Source organism: Aphis gossypii, chromosome 1 (genome assembly GCF_020184175.1).
Source record: "Aphis gossypii isolate Hap1 chromosome 1, ASM2018417v2, whole genome shotgun sequence".
Taxonomy (NCBI): Eukaryota; Metazoa; Arthropoda; class Insecta; order Hemiptera; family Aphididae; genus Aphis; species Aphis gossypii.
This window is the reverse complement of record NC_065530.1, coordinates 5,922,544-5,941,903: the sequence shown is the minus strand read 5'-3', so window position 1 is coordinate 5,941,903 and position 19,360 is coordinate 5,922,544. Positions and strand designations below refer to the sequence as shown.

The 19,360-nt window shown below is 24.0% G+C and overlaps 1 protein-coding gene across 1 annotated transcript in view; it reads right to left on the bottom strand.

Moving 5' to 3' along the window:
- The window catches only part of LOC114120263 (chaoptin-like), a 227,470-nt gene that overhangs the window by 141,449 nt on the left and 66,661 nt on the right, over positions 1–19,360 (bottom strand). The window contains exon 3 of the mRNA XM_027982118.2: positions 8,772–8,818. The gene's annotated coding sequence lies outside the window, so the exon portion shown is untranslated. The remainder of the gene's footprint in view (positions 1–8,771; positions 8,819–19,360) is intronic.

The following is a 19,360-nucleotide window of genomic DNA, read 5'->3' as shown; positions in this document are numbered from 1 at the left end:
TTTTCTTATTGAAGAAATACGTTATAGAGTAATAAAAATATCCTGAGAATTTTAAATAGAATAAAATTATGTTTTTGACTAAAAATTAATTTTTCGTTTTAATTTAAAAGTTGTGGAATATAAGTAATTTTCAATAAGAATATACATAATGCTCAGTAAAATGACTAAATTTTATGTTTGTGGGAAACTGCAGTCAATTGAGTTACTTGAAATTACGAATTTATAAATTGTATCGTTTGAATAATCAACAATTTCGTAATCACATGTGAATAATGTAACTATTTTTATGGGTAATCTCAATATTTTTGTAAATCAGAAAAATAACCAAGACAACTATTTTAAGATAATTTAAAGAGTGATAATTATTTACTGTTATTATAATTTAAAACTACAACTTATAAGTTACAATTTAATTATTGATAATCAGTAACTGTAAACATTTTACCACCCATTCAAGTAGTACACTAAAATTAGTAACACTTAACTTTAACTTTAACTTTATAACTAATTATTAATAGTTACACGAAACATAATTTAAATTATCATATAATTTTACCTATTAAAAATTGTTTACAAACCCTACAAAAATAAACAACTCTTAGTTTAAGTTTAACTAAGATTTTAAATTTAGAGTTTAGACTATTCTCTTAACATTGAGAATTAATTTTGAATATTGATGTAAACGCACATCTGTGACATAAAAATACGAAATATATAATAAAATATTTTTTAAAGATGTGTATATTGTATTTGTTATATTGAATCTCGAAACAGAAATTTTGAATTTTACAAAAGAGTTTATTTAACTCTAATAATACTCATTATCTAGAAAAATATAAAGGTTTTTGAAAATATTTTTTTCACATAATTTTAAGTGATAGCAAAATGACATGGTTAAAGTTATATCATTTATTGTAAATTATTTTCTAAATCAAATTTTTCAAATGAAAGCATTTATTTTTTATTTCATAATTTTAAACCAAATATTTTTCTGATGATCTTAATAAATAAGAATTAAATTTTTAACTAAGATTGATTTGTTAAAAGTACTTAAATTTTGATAAACAGTAGATATATAATTATTTGTGAAATACTTTTTTGACTTTCTTGAAAAATTATACTTTAAATAATAGTTTGTGAAATCTAAAAATTGGTTTGTAAATATTTATTAATAGATTTTTAACACATTGAGTGCCACGGCCGACATGTAGTCGACAACTGTTGTTTGAATAAGTTGTTAATTTTTTAAAACTTTGAAGATAAAATGAGCGTGAAGTTAGCCCACCTATTACGTCAAATTTTCTACAAACTTTTTCCTATATTTAATTTACAACAAAATATAGTTCTCAAAAAATATTCCATTTCAAAATATGCAAACGAGAATAAATGTCATATTTTCAAAAATTAAAAATTTAAGATATAATAATAATCTGAAATAGTAAAAATTTTGTCTTATTACGATCAAAACTAAGATAATCATAAAAACGCATATATATATATATATATATATATATGTATAATAAAAGAAATATAATTAAAAGAATATAAGAATATATTTATTCTTCTCTTACATAATATGCATATTATTATAAATATGTTAAAAAAATGTTGAAAAATATTTTCTTAAATATTTAGGCTTTTCTAGATTAATAAGTATTTTCTGTTAAATAATCATCCTATATATTCCTGTTTATTATACATGGAGTTAAAAAAGAATGTCGTTGCAACTAGGACATTTTCTGCATTATTCGTATGAGGCACACTGTGTTTAATCTCGCAGATTAAAAGTGCTCTTGCTAGTCTACCCTCTGTTTGCACATGAAATAAAATCGTTTCGAGATTCCTCTTCAGAAATACCCGTATACTCTTACAGATCAAACAAAATGTGGATTTTAATCAATCTGACAGTAGGGAAACATGATGGTAAACTGGACAGCAAGCTCTAAGAAGAAATATAATGGATGAATTTCGGTTATATCTTATGTGGTTCGTTAACGGTCGTTCCTTAAATGGACAAGAAACGATTACACTGTTTAAAGGTGGTATCAATTATTTATTTAGATGCAATAATAGTTACATTATTTCATACATACAGTTAAATTAAACATTTACAAACAATTTATGAAACGTACAACTAAAAATTACTTCAATATACGCATAATAAATTAAGTAAACACATACATTTATGTTCATGATAGGTAATATTATTAACAACATAGTTTGTTTGTATACAATTTTAAATTATTCCTCATTAATTTTTTTATTGTTTATTTTATTTATTGAACAAATAGTGAATAGTATATCAATTATAGTATTATTCATCATCTGTGTTGAATGTTTAATAATATAATTAGACTGTTTGTGTGTTAATGAATTAAAAAAAGTGAATTTCGTTGTAATACGTATGTAACCAATAAACTTTCATCATAATAACAAAATCCTATCTTAAACTTAAATTGGCATGCAATGAAGGTTCAATGTGTTGATATGCATTGCTATAACATTGAACGAAACTTTGGTATACGTTTTAACTAAATTGTAAAACTTTGAACTGCTATAAAGTATCTATGACATTAGAAAACTTGTATACCTTGAAAATATGTAAATAAAAACTCAAAATCCTTCATTATATTTTTACGGGTTTTATTAAATAAAATATTTCTTTCATAAAAATAATTGACGGTTCATAACTTGATTTTTTCTAAAATTTAAAATTAAATGAAGAATTACATTTAAAATGTAATAGGTAGTGATAATTAGCCAGACTTATAAAATCTAACAATATAATAAAATTTAAATTAACTTTAATTAAAATGATAATAAACTTAACTTAACACACTTTTACGTTATAAAAATAACAAATGTAATAAAAATGACTATCATCACGTGTAATATAAAAATGAAAAACTTTCCAACTTAAAGTTTAAATTTAGTTTTTGAAGTAGTAAGTGCATACAAATAAATGTATATAATATCATATAAATTATAAATTTATGCAGATAAAAAATGTCTTGAAATAAATATCAGCCTAAAGTTAATTCCAACTTATTTTTTTTTAAGTAAAATACTCCATAATTTCTTATAGAATGTACCTATAATATATATATATATCTTAATTATATTTAAAATTATTCTATCGACGCTTTAATTTTAATAAACTATATTTTTTTATAACAATTTATTTCATGTGTTATATTATTAATTGTAATGTAAAATAAATGGTTATATACTCATATGAAAATGGTATATTTATGTTCGTATATACTATTGAGATGATAATAAAAGAAAACGAAGTATTCTAATATTAACTTACAATGAGCATTGTAAACTTTTACATTAAATAATATTATAATAATTAAAAAACAGTTTTTTTTATGTATTCACTTTACACTTACGAAGGTATTCTATTGTATAGAATCTCCTCAACTAATTTTAATGTATCAACATTTTAAAATACTTATTCATTTTAATATAATTGAAAACGACGAATAAAATATAAATACTGGAATAGACAATCAAATGGTTAGGAAATATAAAATAAGAAACAATAATAATCATAGACGTGAAAATATCTAACGAATAACAATCCAAAACCATTCTTTCTATAAATTAATTATACTGATGGAAAATTGTATTTAATTGGTAGATTAGGATAGCCGAGTAGAGTCAAAGTAAAATAATTATCTGTTATACATTGAGTGTGGATTAAAAAACTGTATAAATGTGTTAAATTTGAATTCAATGATATAACTGTCTGTCGGCATATAACAAACCATATTTATGTTTTAATATGTAACTATTAGTCATTTATTTTACAATTAGTCTAAATAATTAGTCATAACGGTATTTTGATTTAGTTTTTTTCCAAAAATATTGTATTTATCATGTTATGATAAAATTATAATGTTATAATTATAATAATGTATATGTATGAATTATATAAAAATGTTTTTTGAAATACAATCAATTTGATTTTAAATAGATTCGATAATAATAAATTGTTGGAACATTTATTGAATTAATACAAAGATGGGTACTACTATTGAGGTTGTTAGAGTTTTTATCATAAGGAAAAAATTTCTAGTTACGTGATAACAAGGTACTATAGTAGGATTTACAAAAAATAAAATCGAATCATTTCAAAGACCCACATTGACTTCACAGGAGGAAAAATCACGCCTTGTAAAATTTTCGTATTTTGAATTTGGACATGAATTTTTAAATGAAAGATTGAAACTTTATTTAGACCATATTGGACTCTGATTTTTGAATTTACTTTAAGTAACGTCAGAAAAATACATTTCAAATTACTTAGCAATTTATAATTTTTTATATTTTTATTAAAACTTCTGGAAATTTAATTTTCTAAATCAGAGACCGTTGCGACCTGTATAAAGTTTTATTTTTCATATAAAAAAATCTGACTATTTCATAAAGAGTGAGAGTTTTGTATTATAAGAGGTTTTGTACTAAGAAATACGTCAGCTCTTACACAATTAATTAGCAATATACCTAGATTTTGTTCTTGTAATAGCTAAGTTGTGATTTATTTTTTTAAGTATGGAGGGGTGGTGGTTATATTGTAGATAGCAGTGTTACCCTCTTCCACTATATACAAAATTATTTAATTAAATTGGAATATTTGTACTGTCAGATAATTGTCAGCAATATCATCTCAAATTTTATAAATTATTTAGTATCTGTATTTTTTTTTATTTTTTTTTTTTGTTATGGAAAAATATTAACTTAATATTATTTTGGTTATTAATGTATGGGTAAAATAAATGATAATATTATATTATTAGCTGAAAATGCTACCTCATTCCGTCAAATTATTTATGTGTCACACTATATACTTACAGGTATATGGGTAATGGTTATTTTTTGATTGGAATAATTTATTGTATAAGAAGCTAAAGCTAAAAATAATTTCCATATCACTATTTCTCATTATTTACCTATTCAAATGCTATTTTTTTTTTTTTTTTTTTTTTAATGTGAAACAAATTTTATACTATAAATGTATATTAGTGTTCAGTAGTGAAAAATTACTAAAATTATTTCACGATGCCAACAATTACTATATCATATCATCAATTTTTTTTTTTTTTTTTAATATCTGAAATATATAAAATTAAAGTATAAAGACACTCCAGATGTACTTCTGGTAGTGTTTTTATAAATTACTATAAATATCAATATAAACGTCAGGTAGACAACAGCATAAAAAAATAAAACTATACTTTATACATTTAAGAATACCCAACTACGTATTCGATAATCTTTGTTAAAAACTTGAATGTGAAAATATTATCAAATACAACAAATATAACACCAGTTGATAATAATAAGTTAACTGTAGTTCGGTAAGTTAATGTGTAGGTTTCCATATATGATATCCAATATGATGAGGTTTGATATTTATGTTTGGCCGGATAATTTTATAGTTTTTTCTTTGTTATTTTAATAATTGATCTTATATTTATATTGAATAATAACGACTATGTAACATTTACTCAATTTAAGATGGACGTTTTTAGAAAGTTTTATTTATGACATCTTAAAGATTTTGATACTATGTTATAAAACATATTATATTTACGTTGATATAACTCATACAAAACGTCATCAAATATGGACAACAGCAGTTACTACGAAATTGGTGTAACGTTAGTAACAATCAACGTAATGTTACAAGTTTATTTGAAACTACTTTGAAACCTATATGTGACATAATATTATATTGCACAGTGGGTATTATTTTGTACTTTCTGGTTTTCTGAAGTAATAGCTGAGTATATTATTCTAAAAAAAGCTCTTTTCAACATCATATCTAGTACATTTAGATTGTATTCTATGGTGTAATATGTACAACACAAAATTCTCAAGAAAGATTATTTCCAGCCTGATTTTTTAATTATTAATACCTAGTCACTTCTCTAAATTTATTTATTTATTACATAAGCATAATTATATTATTTTACTTTATTTTTATATATATGTATAAATATTATAGTAATTTAAAAATACATAATAAAATCCTACAATAGTATAGTGATTATCTTACTAGGTACATTAATAGTTTTGCAAAAAAAAAAGAAACTAGAAAACCAAAAACAAAATTTATTAAGGAAAAACGAAAATTTGTACGCAAATCCAAGTTTCGAAAAAATCAACTTTCTTGGTTTGGTGTAACTAGAAAACGATTTACTGTCGATTAGATACTTTAAATTATTATCAAATTTTAATAATCTCATATTCTATTTACGATAATATAAATATTATGATTTTATTTGAGCTGTAAATAAGCATGACCAATTTTCAATTTTATTTAATATTTTATTTTTTTTCATTAAATGTCGATAAAAAATTATTTGCTGGGTAGAAATGCTTGAAAATTTAAAAAACTCGTTATAAATCGTTAATTTTTCCATTAAAAATATCGGAAATTTAGTCACAACTTTTTTATGAGCATTTAAAATTTGAATTATGATTAAATTCGTCAGAATCTCAAAATTGTATAAATTAATTTGTAGTTAGAAATTCACACAAAAAATTATTTTCATATCTACAATTTGAAAATGTAACACACCCCTAATTTTGTCTGAATTGACACCTAATGTACAGTAGTGCAGTAGTGGTACCTATTTGACTACTTTATTTTTTATCATTACCTAATTACAATAATTCTGACCTAAATATGTGAAATTTCCCTTTTTTTTTTTTAGTTGAAATACAGTAAAAACTTTAATATTTAAATTGAACACATTATTATTTATCCTTAAAATGTAAAAATTATATTTCGTTATTACAGTTTCTTTATGATTCTTGTAAATCTCCTATTGTGGACATTGTACTTAAATAACGAATTCCAAGAATGGCCAGAATGAATTAAACGAATTAATTGATTATAAATAATGTGTTCTTGATAAAAATATCATATTATATGAAATGAGCATCTGAGTACTTTTTACTTACAAAATAATTAAAAATCGTAAAAGGTCCGATAAAAGTATATTTTAACTGAACTCTCTAATGATTTTAAATCATAAATAAAACAAATATTGATTGTATTATAAATGCGTGGACTTTAGAAGAACAAAGACGTACTACAATATTGAAGCAAAATTAAAAACCCAGCTGATATCTTGAACAAATAATGTTAGTATAGTGTTTTATATTCAATACTTTAATATAATAACATTATATTATTTTATTATTCGTGCCAATGTAATTTTATTGTTAATTATTCATTATAGTTCATTTGAAATATAATATAATAAATTATTAAGTGCAGCTGTCATTTTTTTTATGTTAAGAGAGATTTTTTGCTTAATACTATTTTTATCTCAATAATATTACGGTTAGGTAGGACATGACGTGTATTTTGCTAAAATTTCCAAGTATAGCAATCCATTTAGGAACTATAATAGGAACTATCTGCTAGCTTAACACCATCGCCGTTAGGCAACTAGTGCATCCACTATGCTACGCCAAAACATGTGCAATATATTACATTTTAATAGCTAAATATTTTATACGATTTAGGTACTTGTACTTCAAAGAAAAATATGTAAATTTAAAATAGATTTTGATTTCTTTAAAAATACTAACTACGGTTATATGTACGTTTAAGGCAAGAACACGTGTTTAAAGTTACTTCCTATTACCTTTTAATTTAGGTAAGTACCTTTAAAACTAACAGTAGAAACAGATTCGTATAAAAAATAATGTTTATAACTAACTTGTACATACGGTATGGCTATGTACTATACTTCACTAAATTAACACGAAAAACTGTATATTTTCTATATATTTTGGTTTTAAACAGTGTGTGTTTAGGTCACAACATTTAAAATGAATACATCTAAAGTAAATCATTCTTAATAATTTTTTAATATAACTATTACTATGGTTTTCTTAAGTACTTATATAGATGTATGACGTTGATAAATTATATACGACTATATTATTGTAACATAAAAATGATCTAATTAAAACAAAACTAGAAATAAATGATAATTTACTATATGATATCAAGCTAACATTGCTTGAATACAACTAAAAAAAACAATATTAATCACGATTTAAGTGTTCATTAATAATTCAAAGCCAAAGAAAGTACTTTAAATTAAATTAAAGCTAGGTACCCATTGTATGAAATGCAATTTGATTTCGGGAAGGTTAGGTTAACCTAACCTTTAAATTTATTTAAAACGTATTATTTCAAAAACTTACCATACAAATTTAGAAGAAAAAAGACATATACAAAAACATTTAGGAAATAAATACTATAAAATATGGTTTTTTTATTTAAATATATTCCATAATTCATTGTTTTTCCCAACATTAAAAAGTGTAAAATTACAGTTTTAACAAAAGTCACTAATTTAATTCGTTAAGACTTATTATTGAAATAGTAACTTTTACATAATATAGCTAACTTATATTTATTAATTAAAATTTCATAAAATGATTTTTAAATAGTTTACAGTTAATTATTACACATTCAAGTAATAATTTAATAGTAGGTAATTAAAATGTTGTTAAATGCTTACTTTTAATTTCTAATAAAAATAACCTCGTTCGTGTAACAAATATAGACAAAATTATACCAGTTCAAAAACTTTTTCTATAATTAATTTTTCCCTAAATTCTAATTAAATTATTTCTATAGTTATTTATATAGTAATTATAGCTCTATAGCTACACAAATAAAAATCAGCAATAAAATTTAAAATATACGAGTAGTTTATAATTTATTTACTTACCATTTTGTTTTGTTCGAAAAATAAATTGATTATAATTTCTCTGGGCTCTAAAAAATAAAATGAATAATAATTAAAATGAAATACATCATACTACACAATATATATTACAGTGATATAACATAATATTGGAATTATTTTAAGTGTTTTTATTATTCTTACTAACAATTCATAGCAAAGTGTATAGAGTACACAAATAAGTAAGTTTGATAGAATCTTCAAAATTAATTCTAAGAATAAAATAATTTTAAAAGTTTTGAAACCATAATGTTAATGAATTAAAAGTAAATATTTCTCCAAAGTTTGATAATACTTTACTTTCTATGTACGTGTATTGTTAACTTTTTAGATAAAATTGATAAAATCATACATGACTTAACTATGAGAGTTAGTAAAAATAAATTAAATGGTCTTTAAAATATATCAAATCATATTTCTAATAAATTAACATTTCAACAAATACTTTTTGATTAATAATCATTGCTATTTGCTATACAACGGTCAACTACTCGTATTAACCAAATCAGTTATCAATTTGGTTCCCATAATATATATTATTATACATAAAAATTGTAACTAAATTATTAAAAAATTATTCTGTTAATTATGAAAACATTATTTAAACATTAATCTAAAGATTAGCATGTTTTATAGTATATCAATAGAACCAATTGAATTATAAGTAAAAAAAACCAATTAAAATATCTATTAATTTTCGATAAAAAAATATGTAACCCTTTATTAATTCTGAACTAACTTATTAATACCTAGTATACAATTCTTAAGATAACATATTCCAGAAGTCAACTATTTATTTAAATTAGATAATTAGATGCTAATTATTTTATTGAACTGGCTAGAGATCGCTTAAATGGGAGAGTTTTCTATAACCTGGTTAAAATCGAACTAAGTTTCCAAAGACCACATAATAAATAAGACCCAAAAAAAAATATAAAAATAAATTATCCAATCTATTCGAAAATCACCGACTTCTTAAGTTTTATATCGACGCTTCACGTAAAGTAAAATATAAATAACACCTCGCAATGTTCTATTTATTTACTTAACATTTTTAATTAATACGTAGATGAAGTTTAACATTATTACAACGTTTTTTCACCTTATCTCAAAATGTATGAAATCAAATCTCTGTGTGACTGGTCTTATAGTGTGTAAAGGTAGACATTTTATTTTTGTTATAGCTATTGTATGGAGTATCAAACACTCGATCAAATGTACCTCTGATAAAAAAAACTAGGTCGACGAGATAACGTTTGGATTTCAAACAAAAAGGTTATCATCATTCACTGGGTTTTCTATATTTAGAGATTGTATCCACGCGACGGCGACGTGTGTCCGCGATTGACGGTAGCGACAACAGCTATGAAGATCGTCAACAAAACCCCGTCAACTTGTGTAATTTTTTTGAAAAATTTTCATTTTATTCCTTCTCGTTTTGCAGATACGCTTCGTCAAACTAAAAGCACGACTTTTACTATAGTTTACGAGTACGTGTGTGTTTACAGACGTGACGAGGCTGAGAAAAGTGCGAGAAAAAAACCACACACGTGATTGGCTCTCTCTCCTCTCCTGCAGTATTCACTGTACCACAACCACTCGCATCAGACTCTTCGGCTCAATATCAAACTCTATTGTCGTGGACAGGGAGATGAACGAGACGGGATTTCAATCTCTACGTGAGGTGTAGAAAAATTTAACGTCGCCTATAACCGTCACCACAGACGGTCTTATATATTACATAGTATATACCTATGAGAAGCGTGCACCCCAAAACCTTTCGTACGACTTCGATGAACGGCAATAGAGCTAATGGCATTATCGACAAACGTGAAGAGGGTGGTTCATACGTCATCGTTATTTATTTTTTCTCTTTTTTCCTCTATATTGTCGGACTATTGCGACCATTATTACTATTGTCGCAGATTTTCCTGATCTCGTGCTTTTAAACCAAATGGTCTTTGCCTGCCATTACCACTGACACTACCATAACTGAATACATAAGTTGGTATACCCGAACCATCAGCCTATATGTGCTTTGGCAACCGTAAAAAGCATAACGCCCACTTATTTTATTATTCGACAAAGAACATAATGCATTAAACGGTAATCTATTTTACGACAGATGGAATTAAATTTAAAGGCTCAAAGTTTATGTTGAAATAAAATTCAATGTAAAATACATCATAGATATTAATATTACGCAAGAAGTACCTACAGTTAATTTAAATAACATATAGATTTATATCAAAAAAATATATATATATATATTTCCGCTTCAAGTATTTGTCTATGGAATTTAACAATTTGTTATAGTCCAAGAAAAAAAAATACTTACATTTTTATCCAGTTTTTTCATACAAAACATCCAATATATTAATATATTTTTACCAAAAAAGTTAATACGAGAGTAAATAAAAAAAGTTAAAAAATAAAATTAATTGTGTATAGAAACTTTTTATTGTCTGTCATATAATTGTAGGTACTTAAATTGTATAGTACATTATTATTTGTAGATTATCATTTTAAAAGAAAAAAGAAAAAATAGTAAAACTCATTGAATTCAGAATCTTAATGTGATATCATTGCTCTTTTTGTAGAATATTAAATTATTATCTAACTTCGCTATAATTTATGAAAAATTGATTTTTAAGTAGTATATAATATGATTTAAGAAATAAAAACAATAATAAATTAATTTAGATACTGCATTGTTGTGTATAACTTAAAATGTGTAAATTGTATATACTCGTATCATACTATATAATTGTAAACTAAAATAATAATAATATATATATAATAATAAAATGTTTAAAAAATGTAATTTATTATATTTCGATCGTATTTTAATCTAAAGTATATATTGTGAAACAAGTAAATTTGTTTGGTCGAATTTAGAAGACGCGATTTATATCGGTCTCATCAATAACACGTGGGTGGAAAAGGAGTGCCTCGTAAATTTCACCTTTTTTGGTTACCCCTTGTCAAAGGGATACAAAAGTTTCAGGCAAAGAAGGCGGCACGTGTGTCACTCTTTCCCGCATAGCGGACCAAAACAGCTACGATAGTGGTGGATCATAAATTACTTAAGTCAGCCACCCACTCCTGTCATCATTATTTCCCTACATGTCTAATCTCACTAAGTTCATTTTTTTTTCAGTCTCTTGCCCTTGCACTAGTCACATATTTCATAGACGACGATTTTAATACTAAGAAAAACAAAAACAAGATTTTCTATACCATTTAATTTATTATATTATTCACCAGCAATAAAATACATAAAATCAAAATTCATTGATGATTGCTGTATCAAAATATAAATCTTAAATGAATCTACAGTATATACCTATACGATTAACACCATTACTTTAAAATTTAAATATATTATACTTAGTCAAGTTTTATAATCGTTGGATACATAATTAATGAATTTACATATTGAACACAGATTTAGTCAGTTTTAGGAGATAAGTAAAATATACTTTCAAAATTATTATGAAAATTATGCACTCGTATTTATATTATATGGATTATAAGTAAATATTAAGTTGGGTTAGGTTAATCCAGGCAGTTATAAGTATGCGTTAAGTAATATATTTCTAAAAATAATTAAATTCTATTAAAAATTAATAAATATGTATATTATATAAAAAAAGTAGGTCAGCGCATTTCGGTGATGGATGTTTGTCCATCGTCCCTTCGGTCCTCGGACAGGATAGTATAATTTTACTGTAGGTATTCGATTTGAATGCAATGATTGCATTCGATAAAAAACGATTCTGAGCAGACGAGGGGATCTTTTTTATTTAATTTTATTCGTTACTATGGTGATAAACAAAGCCGTAATTAGTCGTCCGTAATTATTTAATATTACGAAATCGTGGTATCGTACGTTTTTCTCTTTTAACCGCTATTATTTCGAGTACCGTTTCGAAAATCCAAAAATGACCTCTTTAAAGTACCAGCTCAAGAATATTACCTTTCAGAAAATATGCTACACTTGTACTTTTGAGCAAGTTTAGGGGGAGAAAAAGTGTTTACAGAATAAAAAAGAAATGAACATCATTTTTAACCAATTAAAATTTAATTTTTTTATTTAATAATTTTACTTTATTATTGTAAAATTTAATCATACATTAATATATATATATATGAATAAACCAAAAAATATCAACTATAGTGTTTATTTTTCAATCTAAAAGTTTTTTAGAAGGATGAATTTTAAACGAAAATATTTAAGAAATGTCAAACAAGTAATTGTTTACGATTTAATAATCTTTCAAACAAAATTATAGTAGATATAATACTTCAGGTTCAAAGTATTAAGTTTCAGTTTAATTATACCAAGAATTTTAAAATTCTAGGAAACTAAGAGTATATTGAATACAGTTTGAGTTTATAAAATAGTAAGGCGAGTTTGTATGCTAATCGTTTGTATTTATTTAACTTAGTTTAATTATTTATACACATCCATAGATTAGTACGCAGTATTAGACTTAATAAATTAATTTATTTCAACCTACTGTCCGAAATACTTTTTAGATACAAAAAAATAAATAAATAAATTCCATCGAAATGTGAATTTATTTTTTAATTTTTTTACTTTGATATTTTATATCTATATGATAAATCTTTTGGATTACTGAATGCACGTGATTTGAAAATAAAGTTATGGAATTGTACTGTTTGTGCCTGAGATTAGGCATTAATTCTCAAAATAATAAATCAACTAAAATATCGAAACCACTTTTTTGTTGTGATATAATAACATCTCATAATTTTTATATGACATACATTTCTATTATCAAAATGATAAAAGAGTAGTTCAGAAACATGTTTAATCGGTTTGAATGGCGCATATGTGGTAATAAAATGTTAATAATAATAATAATATGTAATACTATTTAAAGTATTAAAATACATAACAATATAGATATACTGTAAAACTATTTAAAAAATATAATGTACAGGTTACAAAAATTTTTAAAATCTTTTAGTATTGTGTTTTGACTACAAGAAATGATGACCCTTTATTACAGCTCTTACAAAAACAAAATAGTGAACCAAGTACGTAGAATGCATTAAGATAAAAACATTTGAAGGTGTGGCTAAACTGGATAGTAAATTAACCACGCAGACGAAAAATGCCCTAAGCCGGGTAGTTTCTTTTGCTTGGAACAATAATAATTATTGTTAAAAGGGAATGCACGCAGATGGCGAAAAGATTTATTTTACATAGAACTTGACCTTCTTTTACCGTTGTTTATCTTTATGGTCATATTGCAATTTTTACCCTGGTTTTCACACTTTTATAATATCTAACAAACATAAATTGGCCTATTATGTTTAGTTTAATCTATTTATTAAGACAAAGATTTATTATTTTTATAAATACTATACGGGAAACAGACGTTTTAAAGTATTTCATAGACAAGTAACTTGTAATGAATATTTATTTTGGTGTATTTCCATAACAATAATAATACGAATTAAAATTTAAAAGGAAATAATACATAATACTCATTGACAATCACAATCAATACATTTTAAAATTAATTTTATAAAAAGTTACAAACATAAACAATTTATGAATGTTAAACTACTCAATTATCGGTAAATAAATGTATAAAATAAATCACAAATGGCTTAAGTATTAATTGTATCACTACAACTATATTATAGGCAATATAAGATTTTAAAATTAATATAACTTTTTCTTCGAAAATATTAAAATTGTAATACACTCGAAGCTTACAGGCGTGCTTACATATGATTTATAACCCGACATAAAACTTTCAAAATTTGTTTACAGTTCTTAAAGCGTTGTCTGAAAAGTAAAAAATAAAAAGTGATTTCAATTTAAAGTTTAAACAAATAGCTTCGTTGCTTCTCAAAATCTAAAGGGTAATACAAGTTGTTGTTTCCAAACTAATGAAATTAAAAAAATCATTCTCCTTCAGAATAGAATAACTATTATACTCTTAATAATACAAAATAGGACAATTTACATTAAAATATCGAAAAATAAAAATGTCAATCACATTAACTTATCAATCTTATATTTTTTTATTTAAATTAATTTATTATTCATAAATAATAATTTTTTTTTTTTTTTGTATTTTTCACTATTTGTATAATTATTTTACAAGTTTTAAAAATTTGTTTTGTTATAAATAAAACATTTCAAAAAGAAATTTAATTATTGTAAAAATTTATTTATAATATATACAATATAATATGTACCTACACAAAACTTATTATTACGAGTATATTAAAATAATTATTTGTTTGATTTACATATAAAATTATTGCAGTTGAGTTTGTATCAAACTTTCAACTGTAACTAAATTTATGACCAGAAACTAAAACATATTATTGGCTTCAAAAAAAAGAAATAATAATATTCAGTAGTGGTGAAAAGGGGGTTTGTATTTATGACTTATACATGTGTAATGTGTATACTTGTGTTATATTATGTACACATAAGAATGAAAAACGAAATAGGTCCCCCCTGGGGGAAATTACATTTCCATAACCATTTTCATCGACCATCTTCTAAGCTATCAATAGAGATCTAAATTCTATCAATTTCTCAGTTTTTTCTACCCGAACGCCAATGTCGTAAACGTTATTACATGTATTTACGAGCGTTTGATGTATGTTAGCTTCTTGTTTAAAAAAAAAAAAAAAACGGTTTAAACAGAGATCTCATACAAATAGTATTAAAACTAAAGAGCGTGGAAAATAGTAACAAGTGTTCAAAAATAATGAAAAGAGCACTTTAAAAATAAAAAAATCAATACATTTATGTACATTTTTTGGAAAGTTGTATCCGTTTAAGTTTGTAGCGATTATTGTCCTTAAATTTTTTCATTGTATGTATGGTATTATGGTATTGTGTAAAATATTTTACCACCAATTTTGTTAAATTTGTGTTGGCGCCTTGGCGGAAAGGAAAAAAATGGATTTTATTTAGTAGATGATGATGAGAGGTAGAGTATAATATTATAATCAAATATAGTATAAAGCAATATTATTATAGTTTATTTCAAAAATGTACTAAATAGTATATATTTATTATTTTAAAGGTCAAAAATAGCTATTGAAAAGTTGACATTTTGCTATAAGTAATAATATTCATTAATTTATGCATAATGAAAACAGAGTTAAAAATTTCAAATATCAAATACTCTTTGATCTAAACATCATAGAAAATCAGTGACCTTCATTTAGTGATGTAAAAACAATAGAATGAGTATATTATATACTTAACAATGTATAATTTGTATACAAATACATTTTTATGAAGTTAGCTATGTTCATTTTTTAAATATTTAGTACTGCCTACTTTGTTTAAGGTTGCATTTACGATTAATGTGATATTTATAAACTCACACATTTTAAATTTATAAAAATCTTTTATTTTAAGTCAATATCCGTAAAAAATCGTGTAATTGACGATGACGTTGACTAAATTAAAATATAATTATAATAATTGTACTCCTAATACATAATTTATAATACATAGAATTATAATAATTTATAACTATTATTTTATAATGTATTATTATAACTATAATGATTTTAGCAGGTGTCATATGACAGAAGAAAATAAGTTGATTTATTAATAGTTACAACATAACTCTTGTCTATAATATATTATTCTGAGAATTCAATTATAGTTACTGTATCATAAATTACATTTATTGTGTACTTCTAAACAAAACAAATGATTCCATTATTTACACCAGAAACATCAAAATATTTATTGTATTATATTATAAATTTATTTATAATTATACAACAAAAACTCTACAAATTTAAATATATATAGTCAAATTTTAAAAACAAAGTATTTATAACTATAATATATAGGAATACTATAATATTGTAAATTATCTATTTACTTATAGGCACTGGGTCAACAAAAATAATAATATTCGTGTTTTACAAAGAATGCTAAAGAGCAACAACATTTTGAAAATCGTTAAAACGATGTTTTTATGTTACAACCAGCCCACCAGTATAGAATAGTAGAAAAAACCCGAACCCCTTTTGCTGACGTTCTGAGTATGTGAGTAAAAAAAAAATCATCTTTTGTAACGGTATGCACTGCATCATCAATTACCGGACCCAACGACATTGTAGAAACCCCTTCCCCCTTCTAGTCCTTTCGTGAATAATAGAACCTTCTGGGTTTTCTTCATATTACGCGCCCTCCCATCACTGGCCCCTTAGAGATCGATTCCCATGTTTTGCGGTCTCTGAGGGTAATTAAAATGAGGCCGCCACTAGCAGTAGTTTTCAAACGACACTACAGTGATCATACATCCTTAGCCAACCCGTCACCCTATTTTCCCGTCTCGATAGTTTAGATTGAGGCCAAAGGGTAGATAGGGACATTGTTATTTCGGCAGATTTTAGGGGACATGTCGTCGTATTTTCCGATAACATTCAGAAATTCTGACCGGACTATTAACTGCACCCGGCGGATACCTTGAAAAGTTCAACCAAAGATCTAACGATACCAGTAATTCCCAGTTTGGCTGAAATCCAAGTCATGATAGATAATCGTAACAAATATATACTAATAAGTAATATTGTATAGTTTTTTAATGCCTCATCCAATTTTATTTTTACTTTTTTTTTTTAATCTGAACGAGGTAATGATAGTTTTATATTTTTTATTTATTACAAATTTCAACCTAACCCAATCAATAATTATGCGTAAACCACAATGAGTATATCATTTAATCGGTTGAAAATTAAAAACATTTGTTATTTATAATTGTTATTGAATTTTAAGAAAATTTAGAATTTACAGCATATATTTATATTTATATTTATAGCGCCGATTACATAGAAATTCAGAATACTATTAAAATCTAAAAGACTTGAAAATATTTTCGTTAACTATTTATTTAAGTTGATGATTTAGTTTAAATAAATCTTACAAACATATGGGAGAGCTTAGCTTATAAATTGTGGAAAATATATTGTTTTATATTTGAAAATCTGCCAAGATTAAGTCATTATTATATACTTAAAAAAATAAATGAAATACAAATGATAATTAAAAATTTTTTAAATTAATTCATATCAATGCAAATAATATACTTGTATGATATATTTAAATAACACCTATAAAATATTCACTATAAATAATAATAAACTGTTTAGAATATTTTATACTCAATATATGAATTGAAAAAAATTAAAACTAAAAATATTTTAATACAATAAAATTACGATAATAGTTATTATAAAATATGTTGGGCAATAAATATGAATTATAAATGTACAAAAATATTTAGTATTAATTTAGCCTTTTTCTTGTTTTTACATAAAATTTAATTCTGGCAGGGATTTCCACTTGACTTAATTCGCATTTTATGTTTCTGGTGCTGAATGTATTTGGGCGTTTAGGGTGTTTTAACGTTGGGATAAAAAAATATTAACACATGTTTGGGCTAGGTATTAATAACTTTTATTATTTAGCTTAATATGTGTAGAATGTGTAGATACTAGTATTAAATAGTTCAATAAAATCATACACAAAAAACTATATTATGCGGGAAGGTACCACTTTTTTTTTTAAACTATAAGAACTTCTTTAGAATATTATTTCAACTTAAAAAGTTTAAAAGTTGTCAAATGAATGAAGCATAATGTTATTATAAATACATGTTAAATCTTAATAATAAAGAGAAATATTTAATTATTATTATTAATTTATTGTAAAAACAGCTATGTCAATATAGTTATTACTAAATAACTAGGTAACTATAAAATTGAACTAAGTACCAAAAACAAATATAAAAAATAAATTGTACCTATAATAACTAGCTATAGATATTAAATGTATGATTTTTTAGGTGTTATTGGTTCTGATTAATTTTGATGAAAGATCTTCGAAAGAGGAGTTAAATATAGAAAATTCTAAAGAAGTTTTAATCTATGTTAATATTGAACATAAGTAATTTAAATTTACTTAATATAACAATATCATTGTTTAAAATATTATGTTATGATTTATCAAAAGAATACAAATTATTAGGCTATGAATAACTCAAGTTAAAATTATACAATTTACAAGCAATTCTCACTCTAATGTATAAGTCTAAATGGAAGTTTTAAAGGAATATCTATAAAAGTACATTCAAACACACAATTGAAAATTGTCATTATTAATAATAAAAATCAATAATCTTTCAGCCAATAACTAAATACCTAAGAGATTCATTTTTAATATAATTTTAAGTTTTGTGTAAAATAAATTCTTTAATAGCTGTACTTATTTCAATTCCTTTTTTCGATCCAAAATAATAATTATTTGTTTTTAAAAAAGATAAAAATAATTATTATTTCAAATTCACTTATGTTCAAAATGTCGAAAATATGTGGAATAGATATTAGACACTCATAGTGTCCAAATCGTGAAAAATTCTTGTTATTATTTATATTAGATACTTTTAATAGGATTATTTAATAAAGACACTTAAGTAAAACTAAACCAACCTATAAAGTAAATTAAGTAGGTGTATAGTTAATGTGTAAAAATCGATTAGTTGATA